The sequence below is a fragment of the Thermobia domestica genome, chromosome 6 (assembly GCF_964235325.1).
Source record: "Thermobia domestica chromosome 6, izTheDome1.hap1.1, whole genome shotgun sequence".
NCBI lineage: Eukaryota > Metazoa > Arthropoda > Insecta > Zygentoma > Lepismatidae > Thermobia > Thermobia domestica.
In genome coordinates, this window is record NC_137459.1 from 55,204,120 (window position 1) to 55,222,030 (window position 17,911).

The window sequence follows — 17,911 nt, forward strand, 5'->3', positions numbered from 1 at the left end:
CCTCTCTACCACCCCTCTCTTATTTCTCTTGCAGTCGCTTTCTCCACATAGACCTTTTGGGCCCGACAACATTGGCTCTCTCTATCTTAACAAAACTGCTTTAGCTATTTCAGTTTCTCTATCCATCCTATTTAATTGATGCTTCAAAGGAGGATATTATCCCACCAGCTGGAAACTAGCTCACATGACCCCAATATATAAATCAAGACTTAAAAATCAAGTATCCTCCTATAGGCCAATATCTCTTCTTTCTGTAATATCTATTATCTGCGAAAAATAATCAAAGACAGGGTTCTCAAATTCACGTCGCCTTACATTCACACTTCTCATTACGGCTTTCTACCGAAAAGCTCAAGTCTCACAAACTTAAGTACTGTTCTTTCCTGTGCAGATCAATGTATAAATAACAATACTCAATTGGATGTCCTTTATTTCGATCTCTCCAAGGCATTTGATTCTCTCAGTCACATTCTTCTTCTCCACAAGCTTTCCAATAGGTTTAATGTACATGGTAAATTTATCTCTTTAATCACCAGCTATCTGAAGAGCCGTAAACAGAAAGTTGTTCTTTCAGGGGCTACTTCTAACCCCCAATCTGTGATCTCGGGGGTGTCTCAGGGAAGCGTACTAGGGCCTGTGCTATTTGTCCTGTATATGAACGATTTTTACTCTCACTTATCAGTTAATCCTAGTGGCCTTTTGCTTTTTGCTGACGACTGCAAATTATGTAGAGAAATGTCATGTTTCTATGACACAATTGCCCTACAGGAAGACAAAAATTATCTTATAGTCTGGTGAAATGTGAGAATTGAAACTTAACAGTAAGAAATGTGACAGTACTACAATTATTCTGAAAAAGTCTCCTGTTCCCTCTAAATATCATATTAACGATTCCCTTATAACACATTATGCCAGTCATAATGATCTTGGTGTCATCTTTGATTCGAAACTCTCGTTCTCTGACCACATCTCCCCAATAGTTAAGAAATCAATGCGTATGCTGGGGCTTCTTTACCGATTCACTGAACTACGTACTGTGGCGTCATTAACAACATTCTATAAAACTCTAATAGCACCCAAGATCGAATACTGCTCTCCCATATGGGCCATGGCCACCCTATACATCTCTCTAGACTTGAGTCTGTTCTCAATTTCTTTATTACAATAGTACGTTTTCGTGTTCCTGCACTTCGAATATTACCTAAGGAGGAAATTTTGCAATATCTTAATATCCAGACGCCGGAAGTACGCAGAAATAACTCTGATTTGAAGTTTCTTCATAAGATAGTTAATGGGAACCTAAGATCAGAAACTCTAATTCAACAACTATCTTTACGTGTCCCTCCCCGCAAAACGCCCTAGGTTGACAATTATACAGAGGTCTCTTTTTCACCGAGTACCGAACTATTATAATAATCTAACTAGTGAGGTGGACATTTTTTCGAGCTAACCGGTGTTTGAAAGAGCAATAAAGCGCATGCTGCCCAAATAATATTACTTGTGCACTCTTTGTTGATATTATTGATGTTTCTGTTGTTATTATTTATTTTTATTGTTTTTTGTCCTTTTTCTTGTTTCTTTTTTTCCTGCTCATTAACATTTCCATGTGTAAAATGGCACAATTATACTGTATCTGGGAATATGTTCAATTAATATAAATATAAATAAATATATGTCCGCCAGTCGGTATGTCTGTCTGTTGGTATCAGATAAGAAACGGTAAGGTATATCAAGAAACGAGTGTTTTGCAAACAATTCAGCGTACAAGAATTGGTTACATCTCCTCCATTAACCTAATATTCAAACGGGAATTGATAGACATCGAGCATTTTCGGTTTCAATGTTTATCGTCATAGGACAAAAACGGTAACAAATAGTGACAAGCGTTTTCTCGCAATCGATTTAGCGTCTCAAGGGAACATATCATTACCACCTCCAAACACTCTATCAAAACCGAAAGTGCTTTAAATTTACTAATGTTTCTGGTTTCAGTATTGAACTCCTTGGAGCAAAAATGGTAAAAGATATCAAGAAGCAGTTTCTTGTAATTGATTTAACGTCACGAGAATGGATTTCGTATTCTCTATTAACCCCTATTCAAACATAAAATGGTAGAAATAAGCCATTTCCGGTTTCAACTTTGATCATCATACAAAAACAATAATAGATAGCAATAAGCAGATTTTTCAATCGATTCAGTGTCAAGTAAACATACAATCACCATCCGCAACACAACAGAGTGGAGACGTGGTTGAAATTTGCTATTACTTCTGGATGCGACATTGGTTTCCATAGAGCAAATATGGTAGGAAATATGGAGAAACTGTTATTTTGCAATTGATTCAGCGTCCAAAAAATAGGTTTCATCGGCCCCATTAAATCTTGATTCAAATCTTAAATGGTAGAAATCAATCGTTTTCCGTTTCAGTTTTGGTCGTCAGAGAACAGAGTCGACAATAAATAGAACAAGTATATGTTTAGTAATCGACTTAACGGAGAGAATATATAAACACAACAGATAAGACTCGATCGAAATCGGAAGTGGTTGAAATTTGTTAATACCTTCAGTTTAAATACTTATTTCTGTGGAGCAAAAAAAAAGTATAAAATATTGAAAAGTGTTTTAATTTTCTTGACACAGATTCAGTGTCCCGAAAGTAAGTTTTGTCTTAAGTGTACGTACCTGCCCAAACTGAAGGTGACGAAAAGCTACGACTTCCACTTACAACACTAATTGCATCGAACAATTTCTTTTTATAATCATTTAAGAATGTTTCATGTTTGATTTTATTCTTCTACTGAAACAGGAAATAATAAACGTCAATTATAAATTCCGATTTCAATATTAATCTCCATAGAGCAAAAGTAGTTAAGAGAAAGTGAGTAATGGCCTTTTGATGTGGGTTCAGCGTCCGAACAACAGGTTCTATATTTTATCTTATACCTCTATTGCAACCTATAATTGTAGATGTACTACTTGAACTTTGAGTATTGAATCAGTATAGTATGGAAGTTTATCGTAGTTTCACACTGTGAAACGAAACTCTATTATTATTATTATTATTATTATTATTATTATTATTATTATTATTATTATTATTATTATTATTATTATTATTATTATTATTATTATTATTAGACGTCCATACTGTGCTATGCGTAAGTGTCACGAGTCCTACAGAACGGTTGTGCCTACGAGATATTAAAGCGTTTTTTCTAATCAATTCACCATGAAAAAGAATAGATTCCACCTATTTCGTCAACCCTCTATTCAAACAAGTAGTGGAAAAAATCAACTGTTTCGGCTTCTACGTTTATCACGATAGAAGAAAGACAATAATAGATAGCGGCAAACAGTTTCCCGCAATCAATTCAGTTTCTCAAGGAAACAAGTCGTCACCACTCACAGTGTCTACGAAACTGAAAGTGGTGGAAATTTACTAGCACGTCCGGTTTCAATATTGGTTTCGATAGACAAAGCCGGTAGGAGCGATTTATTGCAATCGATTCAGTGTCTCAAGGAAAAAATAAAATGTTACGACTCACAACGCTCTACGAAATAGAATGTGGTGGAAATTTACTAGTACTCTCGGTTTCAATATTGGTTTTGATAAAGAAAAACGCTAGGAAATATCTAGAAGATGTTTATGGCAATCGATTCAACATCTCAAGGAAACAAATCGTTGCCATTTACAGCACATTAAGAAACCAAAAGTTGTGCAAATTTACTATTACATCCGGTTTCAATATTGATTTTGAAAGAGAAAAACGGTAGTAAATATCGAGAAGCGATTTGTTGCAATCGATCCTGTGTTCTAAAAATAGGTTCTATCTTCTCTGTTAACCCTCTTTTTCAAACCGTAAGAGGTAGAAATCAACCGTTTCCAGTTTCAACGTTGGTCGTCACAGAACAAAAACGGTCCCAACACTCGACCAAACCGAAAGGGGCTGAAATCTATAGTAGTACTTATAGTTTCAACATTGATTTTCATAGACCAAAAATTGTAATAGATATTGATAAATGTTTCTGGAATCGATCCAGTGTCTTAAGAATAGGTTTCATCTCTTATGTTAACCCTCTACTCAAACCGAAAGTGGTAGAAATCAAGCCTTTCTTGTTTCAACGTTATTCGCCATAGGACAAAAACCATAATAAATAGTGTGTAGTACTGTGCAATACTGTCTAATTATTGTAAAGTCATTACGACTACATACCGTACACGTTGAACTATTTAAATTACTGTTAAAATTGAATCATTTCAAAAGACTTTTCTAAATAACACTCAATTTATTAATTTAATCCCAAAGAACATTTTATCTCAACTGTACATTATTAGATAAATATTTTTAAAATCATTACATTCATTTCATGATTTTGTAAGAAAAAACAAAACAATAAACGACAAACTAGTGTCCCTTCAACTATCACTCTACATTCCTTTGCATTGAATGAGCCTTCCGTGCTGCATGATTCAAAATGTTATTGTTCTCTTCCGTCTAAGCTTTTGGAATGCAGTTCTCTGGTTGGATTGTATTGTTGATAGTGAAATGAACATAATAGTCCAACCACTATTGGAGGCTAGGACCGTCTCCAGACCGTTTGGAGCTTGGAACCTGCAAGGGGGCATCAGCACAGAAGCATCCCATGAAGAAAATTCAGGCCACCATCCAAATACCATCATCGAGCTGAATTGCAACAATCCATTCATCGCTCCTGACAGATTAGACGGGATATGAAACTCAGTCGTTAATATTAGCATTGGCTGCATTGCATTTACGCCAGGAAGTTATGCAACAACTTCGGAGAGTCCCTTCATCAATTGGAAAAACTACAGCATCATCAAAAACGAAGAATAATTAAGGCAAGTGCTCATTTCTTGTCCTAATAGTTAAATCTCTTGTTTCCCCCTTTCACCTTCCACCCAATTTAGTCGCTATTTTATCATTTGAAATTGTTGAATCTCATTTATGCATTAAAGCATAACCTTGCACATTATTAGTTGTGTGTAAGTTATGAGTTCTCATCCCAAGTAACATCCCTCAGTTTGAGTAATTTATAGTACTTCATAAGTAAATGGCAATATCATAAGGCAATATCTGAGCTAATTGAACGGACATTCCACAACTACACATGGTAGAGATATAACTAGGTTTCAATCTCTATAGTTTTTTTTTTTTTTTTTTTTTTTTTTAATCTTTGATACACACTATTGATCTAAGGTTTCTGAAAAAAGGCGAAGTAAGATTTTATAATTTTATCAACGATTATTTTTTTCATCCATTTAGTGTCTTAAACCTGAACCTTCCACCATATAGTGCGTTTCAATAACGCTCAGATGTCACTTGTGTCGCTTCAACCTCCTTTCGTGAGCATCAGTGGAATTAACTTCTTAAGATGATGTGAAGAGTTTCCATCCTTACGTATGAAATGAAGCTCTACTGGTCCTGCAGTATCATGCAACTTGAACTAGTGATACCAACCGGCTCGGCTCGGTTTGGCTCGGCTCAGGTGAGCCACCGACTTGTTTCGGCTCAGTTCAGGTAAGCCACTGGCTTGAACGATTTGGTTGGAATGAACCATCGGCTCATCTCAGATGATCCATCGGCTCGAGCCGGCTCGGTTGAGGTGAGCCAAAGTCTCGGTTCGGTTCGGCCCAACTGAGCCGAGGGCTCGAGGCGGCTCGGTTGGGTGAGCTGTTGGCTCGGCTCACTTCTCGGTTCGGCTCGGTTGTGACTGAGCCGTGAGCCGAGGCGCTCGAGCCGTTGACGACACTAACTTGAACATGTGTTTGTCTATAGATTTTTTATTTGTTTATAGATTTTTATCTTGAACATATCTGCTGATATATATTATTTATCTTGATACATAGAGTAGAAGAATACAGAAAAGAGTGGGGCCATGTTTCAAGTTCAAAAGCATCATGAAATCTTGGTCGATTTCAATTATTATTTGCATATTGGCCTGCTACCTGGAAGGGCTTTTATATTGATATCTAAGATCTCTTTTGTTTGTTTAAGTATATAGTGTGAAAATTCTCGAAAATTATATGAAATAATTCGAGTTGCCTAAAGGCATGAAAAACATTTCTCCCAAAATTGCTCATTCTGAAGTTGATGAAGTGAAATTCGACATAAATCTCTAACTAAAAATAAGAAATCACGTTTTTAATTGTTTTCCAAAATTATTCGTAAGCACAAAAGGAGAAAGCGTAGCTTTATTTCATGATTAATGTGTAAAAAGAAACGCTACTAAGATTTCACGCCTTAAAATTTGTTGTACGCCTCTGCGTCTGCCTGTGAAATAGTCTTGAAAATCAAACACTTAACAGTGATCCGGATCCCATTTTAAATTGTAAATTCACACTTCATGTAGCCTCGGTCCTGAAGACGAAGTCTAAACTCAAACTAACCTACAAAATCAAATTTGAAACTCAGAAACCAAGTGTCAGAGCATTTTCTTAAAAATTAGAATTCTTAAGGGAGAAGAATTACTTAAAGTATAATGTAGAAGGTAAAATTACAGTTCGAATATGCTCATTTCACTCGTGATACTACATAAAATGCTATCATTAGGAATCCTACAATTTGACCACTTGCAGTAGTATTAGTTCGTCTACTCTCCGCTGGCTGCTACGTCATATATTTTAACCCTCATCAAACCTTATTAGCCCTCTCAATTCAATTTATCAGATTTTTAACTTCTTAGATACTGCATAACTGATATATAATTTATAGTTCAGAATAGCATGCTAATATTTTATAATAGTAACTATTTATGAAATTGTAAATAGCTTTCTGTGTATAGAGGGTGTCCGGGAAATGGGGACGAATATTAAACTGCTATAAAACTGTTCGTTCAATAATGATTGGCACTCCCCTCTATAACTGGTGCCAAGTAGCAGTTTGAAATGTTTGTTGACGTATGCATTAAGATAGACTATCAAATCCCACTAAACGGTTTCGTTTCTTTCCGTAGGTAGCACATTGTAGCAGCAGTTGTTCCAACTTGCCAGGACGCTGGTGGACAGCGAAAAGACAGCATGGAAGTAGACACACATGGGCAACGGTGGACAGTGTGGTTTCTCTGAAGGGAAGGAGTGAATACTTCAGACATCCACAACAGATTATTAGCAGTATGTGGGGACACAGCACCAAGTCGCAGATCCGTGTTTCGTTGGGTATCCGAATTCAAAGAAGGTAAAAACAGTGCTGCAAAAAACAAAAGCTCTGGGCGTCCTGCAACTGTACGCAGACCAAGCAATGCCACGCGAGTGAATGATTTGATAATGGAGCACAGGAGAATCACGTTTGATGAACTAGAGAAAGAGACAAGTCTATCACGAGGTTCCCTCTATACTATCATTCATGAGGATTTGAAGCTGCACAAGGTGTGTGCACAATGGGTGCTTCATGACCTCACCGTTGTACAGAAACAAAAGCGTGTGGAGATTTGCCAGCAGTTATTGCAACAGTACAGTGAAATCCGACCGAGTTTTTTGAGCGTCTGGTCACCGTCGACGAAACTTGGTTCCTCTACGAGACTCCAGAAAAGAAACGTCAGTCCATGGAATGGAGGCATACTGGAAGCCCTCGTCCCAAGAAGGCACGGATGGAACTATTCGTGTGGAAACAAAATGGCGACCGTTTTCTGGGATCAAGAAGGGATACTGCTGGTGGAATGGCTTTATCCCAATACATCCATCGACAGTGAGAGTTACTGCAGTTCACTGCATAGACTCCGCCAACAACGCTGACAAGGAAAATGGGGACGTGGCGTTCTTCTCCAACAAGACAATGCACGGCCACATATCAGTCGCCAGACAATTGCCACAGTGCATGAACTAGGGTTTAGTGTATTGCCGCATCCTCCATATTCGTCGGATCTGGCTCCTAGCGACTATGCTTTATTCGATACAGTAAAAGAGGGCATAAAAGGTAAAAAGTACAACACAAATTATGAACTCCACGCATTTGTCCGCCAGTGGCAGAGAGATACTCCCAAAGAATGATTTGCTACACAAATAAGGAAGCTTTCAGAACGGTGGCAAAGGTGCATAGACATTGCCGAGGATACCTCTAAAATAAACTGTAATCGTTTGTTCAATAAATTGTTTCATGTGAAAACAAATTAATTGTAGTGCCAACCATTTCTGAACGCCCCAAGTATATTGAAAAAAAATATAAACACATTGAGTAACTTCTCCTATTTATGTATACATACACATTAGGTAATTTTCTCACATGTATGTATGAAATATTATATCCGGCATATGACCACCCAAGGCTGCACGGCAATGCGCAATGCGTTCACTGAAATTTGTCATGACGCGTTCACAAACATCTGGTGTGATGCCGTTAATAACCCCCTTAATTTCATCCTTCAGTTGTTGTATTGTCTGTGGTTTGTTCACGTACACTTTAGATTTCACAAATCCCCACAAAAAAGTCACAAGGGGTAAGATCATATCATCTGGCAGGCCATCTCTGATTTCCTCGCAAAGAGATAATTTTTTGAGGAAACTTTACGTTCAGCAGACCAATTGTTTCACGAGGTGTATGACAGGTCGCACCATCTTGCTGAAACCAAAACTCGTCATTTTCAATTTCCATTTCAACCAAAACTGGGAAAAACCAATCTGAAAGCATGTGTCTGTAACGGTCGCCGTTCACAGTGACGCCAGCTCCCTCATCGTCTTCAAAAAAGTACGGGCCAATCACTCCTCCTGCCCAGAACCCACACCACAAAGTCGTGCGTTGAGGATGCATCTGTTCTTCCAGTCACTTGCGGATTTTCTGTACCTCAAATTCTGCAGTTCTGCTTATTGACGTACCTACTGAGATGGAAGTGTGCCTCATCTGATAAAATTATTCTTGTCTTGAAGTTCTCGTTCTCCGCTTGTCGAGCCAATACCCATTGAGCAAATCGATGTCTCTTTCCATGATCTGTAGAATTCAACTCTTGTGTAAGTTGAATCTTGTATGCATGCATTCTCAGATCTTTAAACAGAATTTCATGCAGTGAACTTGGTGATAAATTCAATTGTTGAGCTCGTCGGCGAACTGATTTCATGGGGCTTACGGTCACACTGTCACGTACGACAGCAATGCTTTTCTCTGTTCGAACAGAACGCGGTCTTCCAGTTTGCTTAACATTTAACACTGACCCCGTGGTCTCAAACTTCAGGACCAACTTCCGAACTGATGATTCAGTAGGAGCAACATTGCGTCCAAGTGCCACACGCAAATCTCGAACGGTTGTCGTTGGACTCTCTTTGTTTTTGTAATAACTTTTAATCACTTGGATACGTTGCTTTGTTGTTGAACGCTCCATGCCGAAATAAGCACCAACCAACAATGCTCAACACACAGACTACTAATCGGAAGGATAGAGGATAACAAACATGGTAAAACCACGGCTGCCAACCGTCATATGACAAAATGGTGCGAAATTCAAATTCGTCCTTATTTCCCGGGCACCGTCTATTTGATTATTATACACCTCTATATTCACTATACTGTGTATGGCGTACGGTGGCTCAGTGCTAGAGCTCTTACCTAAGATGCGTGAGGATTCTGGTTCGATTCCCATGGTAAATAAGATTGAGGGGATAAACATTGTGTCCGTGGATTTTCTCGGGGTATTCTCGCTTCCGCACCTACATTCTTATACCACCAATTCGTCTATCATCATTCAATTACATTAATCTCACGTCTCTCTTAGCGTAAAGGGCATAATCGTGGAACGTTAAACTGAAAGATTTTATTTTTCACTGTATTGTGTGCTTATCCGACCACATGTTTTTGAAAAGATGCTATTAAAATAAGTTTATTCGATGTGCAAAAATAACAAATATATCTTAGTTAAGGGATATTTAGCTAATAGGAGATTCAAATTTAACATACGTTTCCTTAAACCAATAATAATGAAAATAATCTATCATATAAAAATTTCGTCAGAAAGTTATTACAGACCATTAATTGTTGCGGGCACCCATCGAGCCTAAAGGTGAAATTTAGTCGTCCCAATATCTGTTGTGTATCATATAATGGCAGCTTATGATTTTTGGTTTGTTTCTCGAGCTTATTAATCGAATTTTGAACTGATGACATTTAGCTGTTGGTCCTCTCATTGGATAATTAAATACAGATGTTCTTGTCTATACTACACGTAATAAACCTAATTCTATGATAAATATAATTTCAGTATTCTTAGGATTACTCACGAGGAACATAATGATTTCTTTTCAGATTCTGTGAACTTTTTCAATTAACACTTAGATGCGCTATCACTTACCTTTCTGACGCTAATAGATGTCACTAACTACGGGACTGTTGTGTATAACAAAGTTAATGAATAATTGCAAAACAATTGTACTATGGAATTTGGGGTAGTTGGTGAGGAAACTCGATAATAAATAATTATAATAGTAAGATTTAATGTATAGATGAGAACTTGAGAAGGAAGTATTAGTGTTACGGAATGTTTATTGCTACTAAATGAAGAAATGAGACACAGTAGGACATCTCCATCCAACACTTCAAACGGGTCGCGGTGGCTCAGTGGTAGAGCGTTCACCTCTGGCGCTTGGGGTCCCGCGTTCAAACCCTGCTCCCGCCAAGTTAACTTTGTGGTGGACAAACACTGTGTGCACGGGTTTTCTCAGGGTTCTCCCGTTTCCTCCTTTTTTCTTCATTCCACCATTTCGTTCATCTAAAACTCAAAAATTTCATTTTATTTCAACACTAAAGTCATACAATTTGTACTAGACGTCATAAAATGAAATGGAAACGAAATCTTTCAGTTTAACGTCACACGATTATGCCCTTTAGGCTAAGGGAGACGATGATTAAGGGAAATGAATGATGATGGAAGCATTGATGGAATGAGAAAGTTGAACGAAAAGGGAGTATCCATAAACACAATGTTGTCTACCACAAATTTACTTGAGCGGGGATCGAACCCGGGATCCCACGTACTAGAGGTAAGCACTCTACCACTGAACTACTGTGCCTCGCTACTAGATGTATGGCGTTCAGAGATGTATGCTATCTGGAAATGCATTCTATGCTGATAAACATTTAGTGCAGCGTTTCCCAACCTTTTTCAACTTGCGGCACACTACAGGTGTAACTTGAATTCTCGCGGCACACCCATATATATATATATATATATATATATATATATATATATATATATATATATATATATATATATATATATATATATATATAATTACCGTAGTATTTTAATGTGATTACTAATTTCCTTCTTACAGAGAAGAAAGCTCGATCACTGATTTTCCTCCGTGCTAAATCATTATACTTATTTTTCATTCTAATTTTAAAATAGAAAACAATAGCAATGAAATATAGGACTCGGGTTTTTAAAAATCCACTTTCTCTTTCGAAAACTGTATCTAACCTCTAACTAAAAGGGAAGATCACTAAATAACGAACAAATAAACAAATCTCCTATACTTTTAAAACACAAATGTAGGTAATTTGTATGCATGCTTGCTTTGTTGAATTTATTGAATGATATGTTAAAATTTCAAGTTACGAAATAGTCTGCAACAATAAAGAAGTAATAATGGTCATGACAATGATAAATACGTTTTTCAACATTAAAAATGTACAGAAAAGTAACACAGTATGAAATTTAAAATTGTAGATTTATAGTAGAGGTTCATAGTAATGTGAAATATAAATATACATTTTCCCCTGTCTTGCAATTTGGTTCGTATAGAATTAATAATTTGTTTCGATTTTCTCGCGGCACACCAGCGGCCCATTCGCGGCACACCAGTGTGCCGCGGCACACCGGTTGGGAAACGCTGATTTAGTGAGTATGTAATATTGGATTTCGAACTGTTTGACATATAGGTCTAATGCATTCATATGAGATATATATCCATACCTTCTCTTTTCTACTACGGCCAAGTTTTCATCATCATTTCTTGTTAATCGTCATACCTTTCTTAATCAGAGTCCATTATTTAATATTACACCATCCACTGTAGTGAAACTGTTTACAGTTTTTACGGGAGATATTTGAGCAAACGTGAAGTTAATCCAAGTCATCCTCTAATAGTTTCTGGTGATTTATACTTGGAACAGTTCTCACCACGTTTTTTGAAACTCTAATTTCGTTGTGTGTTTCGATGACGCTCGTGTTGCAATTCCGATTATTTCGGATTATACAAATGAAACTACCTGTTAGTAATAGTTTTCCTATGTCGTATTAGAAAGAAAAATATATAAAAATAAAAGTTAATTTTCAACACCTTATATCTTTTAAAAGATAGAAATACCGCACTCTTATTTTCAATCTTAAAATATAAAATACTTACTAGATTTTAACATTTATCCATCTCAGTAACGCTTCTTACCGAAAACAACAGAGATGTGTTCTCAATACTTTACCTGTATGATTATAATTACGTTAATAGTGTTAAACAATTAACAATTATCATGGTAGTGTTGTTTATAGAGTGTCAAATGTAACATTAACTTTTACCACTGGTTTAACTTTCTAAGTTAGCTGCAAAACTATCCTTGAAACGAAAGTTTGTAGAGCCGAAATGAATGTAAATACACTGTCGGCATCACAAACAGTCGTTCCGAAAGGAGTTGGTTATCCATTGAATTCTAGAAGAACGATGTTCAACGTTGTCGTTTCTTCAATAGCGTTATCCTTCTTCCATTAAAAAAAAGAAAAAAAAGAAAGAAAAAGAAAATCATTACCTTCCTTTAAATTCAGATTATAAATTGAAAATAGCTTTCGAAGAGTGTAACAACATAAAACATACAAATAATGCTAACTATATGCCAGAATTCTACTGAAAATGCAGAAAGTAGCGAATATTATACTGAAGAAATAGGCGTAATGGTACTTTCGCATCTGAGACGCTCAAACAGTAGGCCTATATGTATTTTCCTTTCAATATACTATATACAGGGTGTCCCGTTAAGTCCGTTTATATAGGCCATTTCGGTAATTATTAAAGATAAGAAAAAAATATATGACAGGAATGTTATAGGAAAGTGTGCGTTTTCAATCTAAAATGTTGGAATTTTTGGGATTCGACGAATCGTTTGGGCTCTACACTGGTATAGCACCCAATGGTAAAGAAAAATGCAACACTGTCTCGTATTTGTTGGACAACAACGAAGGAAAGAGTGGCGTAGTTTGAAGAATCCTGGACCAAGGAGAATAAAAGGGACGGCCACAATGAAAGATATGAAGGAGGATCACACGCAACGTCAATTCAAGGCAGTGGCGTCACCAGCAAGGGAAACGTACGAAAAAGAAATTGAATTTATTCATGGCAAACTAGTGTTAATGGCTAAGTGATGTCAACGAGATAAGAGGACAATTGAATAAAATTAGAAAGGGCCTAATAGTCAAAACTCACTCAATTCAATTCAATTTCTTTTTCGTAAACCTGGCCAACGCAGAAAATTGTGGATTCGGCACTAATACTGAACGTTTTCACTTGTGTTCCCTTTCTCAACCACCTCAGGAGTGATCGATGTATACTAATCTACACAGTACTTTTGTTTTCAGATTGTAAGTTAAATTGTACAAAGTTTAGTTGAACTTGCTCTAGATATTATTTATTTATTCAACAATTACCTATAACGGAGCTATTACTCCTTTTACAATATACATTAGAATAATTGAAATAAACACTTATCACAAAAGGATCAATCCACCTGAAGTGGTCCAAAAATGGTGAAAGTGGATGCTCAATCATCTCCGAAAATTATAAAAATTTGAGTGTGATGACCCTTGTGTATGAGAAGGTCAATAACATCATTCACGTTTTCGTATGTGCAAGTTTTCCTAAATGGCTGCCAACTTTGTTGTAGGTGGAGTGCCAAGTTTTGCATTTGCAAGCGTTTACGAAAATTACAGTTGCTCTAGACGTACGAATCAGACAACCAACAAACAAAAACGAATGTTTACAGAAGAAACTCAGGTACACGGAGAATATAGACTTTTGTCTCTAAATAGATATGCAAGGTTGCAAACTAATACGTGAAATCACCAGAAAAACTACAGAAAATTACACTTTTAAAGGGGCTGTATTTTGGAATGGCATAAAGTGGGAGGTTCATAAGTTTTGCGCTGAATACTATTGCGTGTAAGGAGTCTACAGAAATATCTACGGTTATAATACTACTGGCACCGTAGATTTATGGGGGTCTAAATGTTTGTGATTTTGATGCCATTTTTGCGCGTAATATCTCAGGAGTGCAAAGTGCTAAAAATTGCTGCTTATGCCACAAAGTAATTTAGTATGTGAATAAATTATTGCAAAAAATCGCGACTGATATTACATGGATAAAAAAGTGAGAACTTCGTAAAAACGCGAAGAAAGCACGTGCGTGACGATGGTCGTAGCCCGGAAAAATGTAAATGTTTTTATTATGTTTCATGCTAGATCTAAAAAAAAAAAACTATGCATGGTTCAGCAATTAGGCCCGCTTTTGTTTGTGTTCAGTTGTACAAAAGCTTGCGAGTGGTGTTTGTTCCATCTTCTTAGCTCCATGATCATTACCACGTCTATATGGTAAGCGGGTTAGCTCCCCCTTGCACCCACGACAACCATCGTCGAACTGGACCACTATATTAAGGCACGTAATGTATAAGCAAATTATCATTGAGCCTGTTCAACGTAGTCTTGTTCAAATTACAGAAGAAAAGTTTATATTCTTCGTGTACCTCAGTCTCTTGTGTAAATATTCGTTTTTGTTTGGCGTTCGTCTGATTCGCACATCCTGGACAACTGTAATTTTTGTAAACGCTTGCAAATGCAAAAATTGGCACTCCATCGACAACAAAGATGGCCGCCATTCAGGTACACTTGTCCAAAATGATTGTCGCATATCTATAACTGTCTTCTTGTAAGAATATAATTAGATAATGATTTTGTAGGGTACTTTTGATACTGATATTATGTGTATAATCGGGAAATGTATATTTGTGGTCAGTGGCGGCGGTTGGACGTTAAAAGTGAGGGGGCAAGACATGATCTGAATATTTGTATATAAATGTTAGTTTTCCTGGTTGTTTCTAACATTTTGTTTGACGAAAGGTTGTATAACTAATAGGATACTATATTTTCAGTTAAAATACCGTATATCGTATATAATAGTTTATTAAGTAAATCGAGAAGAACAACGCAAGTAGATACTAGCCCTTTGTACTCTTAAACAACGAAAGTGTAAGAAGAGATTTGATTCCTTGCTCATGAACATCTTAAAATTCTGTCTGGAAAATTGTGTGATCAGATTATTTAATAAATTTGCAAAACAAATAAATATAAAGGATAATATTAATCATAGTAATGAATCATGATGCTTGTTTTGCAAAAGTTATATTGAAACTGAGGAGTAATGAAAAACTTAATATTTAATTCCACACATGACATTAAATGTATGTTATTACTCTTAGAAAATGAAAAACAGTAAATACTACAAGCATATGCTACGACATTTAAAGAAATATTTGCTTTTGCAACTTCTTGAAATATGTTCGTTGCCATTAGGTGCAGATTTCACTTTCTTGGAACACATCAAAACACAACAATACTTACAATCCACACTTCAGTTATACAAAATAAACTTAAAACCTAGAATTATGTTCAATTTGCTAAATTTTATTGTATATACACTCGTACCGGTACATCCTTAAACACAACACTTCACTCGTATATTACACTACAAAACAATGGAAAAGGTAGAAGTTGTTTCTTATCACGCTCTTTTTAATCGATATTCCTTACTTTAGAAAGAAGAAAAGACATTTTAGGAACTGTCAATTTTTGTGCAATTAAAGAATAACTTGTAAAGTAGGCCCTACTTTTTTCATAATGTTCTTTCGATTAGCTTCAAAGCGGCTCACTAACATATCGAGCCCTTATAAGAAGAAATGAAAGTATGCTGAAATTGTGCTCCAATAGGTTATTTTTGGGGGTTATTTTCTGTGGCGATTAAAACGCAATTACTGTAGCTTTCTTTACTCTACGGGAAGACAACCAATACGTATTCACGCAACAGCAAATATTATATGGCAGCATTTTTTCCTATTAATCAGTAACACATACAAAATCGTTACATTTCCAAATGAAACTATATACATTAATTGGTTACTAAAAAAAAGTGCGGGGGCAACTGCCCCCCTTTGCCCCCCCTAATCGCCGCCCATGTTTGTGGTAAATTTCATAGGAAAAGAATTATAAATACGAAAATTAGAATGAGTAAAACAAAATGTTACTAAATGGACAATAAAGTTTTATTTTCGTTTTATTGTTCTTATTTACTGCTCTTTTGACATGAAATTTGCCACATACACGTCTTTGCCAATTATACACATACTAACATTATAAGAAATACCGGGCGAATTCGTTATCAAATTATATTCCTACAAAAACATATTTGTAGACATGCGACAATAATTTTGGACATGAATACACATACGACAACGTGAAAGATGTTATTGATCTCCTCATACACAAGGTACATCACACTCTAATTTTTATAATTTTCGGAGATAGTCGAGCAACCACCTCTGGACCACTTCATATAAATTGACCCAGAAATGAAAAGAAGTAAGAAAAAAATATAATCAATCAATAAAGAGAAATGAAGCGAAACTTATATGTTCACATACATTCAGATGCACTTATATGCATACATTGATATACAGATACTCACATAGCTTATCATACATTCATGTACATACGCATATACATATAGTATATACAAATATATATACACAACTGGAATATATATATATACACAACTGTATACACAAAATCTATACATATAAGAATAGATAAAAATACATAATCTGTAAAATTTTAATTCTGTAGTAACTATTTTTCTAAATATATATTTTAAATTAAGATTCAAACATACCATGTGGCACCGAGAAATCTATGTTTTTACCATTTCTAGTTAAGGTGTTGTGGCCTCTTGTAATTTTCAGTAGTCGTGAATTTTGATGTACAATTAATTTTTTAGGATAGTCGTTCCCTAATTTAATTTTCCTAGTAGTAAATCTCAGTTATTATAAACACTCTTCGTTCATTGATTTAATTTGATTTTCAGTTTAGTGTCCCTTTCAGCAGCGTGGCTATATCTATGAGACGTGGACCTACAACTTAACTGGGATCCGAACCACATCAACTCCATCGCGGATCGGAACCGGGTCTCCCACACTAAAACATACTTCGTTATCAAATATTCCATTTACCATTTTGAACAAAAACATCTGGTCTGCAATTCCTTTCAGCAATTAAGTTATCAGATTTAAATTCATTAAACAGACTTTTATATGAAATATTTCCTTTGTATGAAGACATTTTCTATTTCTTATAATAAATATGTCATAAGTACTTGTTTTGAATTTTCTCGATCTGCATGGCGTAACATTGATAAAAGGAACCCCGCACTACAGAAGCATACTCCAGCTTACTTCTAATAGTCATATTGAATAATGTTATTAAAGTTTTGTAATTGTTTGTTCTGTAACATTTTTAATCACCAAATGCATATCGACGGTACTTTGCAGCTACCTCGTATCTCAAAAACAATACACAACTTTACAGAAGAAAGAAAAGTTCGAAAAAGTTGGAGATTAGTGGAAACTCAGTGACTTTTTTGATGAAGAAGTCAATTACTATAACAAACTAACCTCTCCATCGAAAAAGTCGCTGACTTTTAACTAATCTCCAACTTTTCCAAACGTTTCTTTTTTTTCTTGTAAAGTTTTTTCTTTTTCTTTTTTTTTTAAGATACCATACGGGGTAGCTGCAAAGTGCCATCGATATGTAAAATTGCAGTTTACTGGAGTGACACTTTATACCATCATGATCCAGAGCACGTACAATTCATTATATAT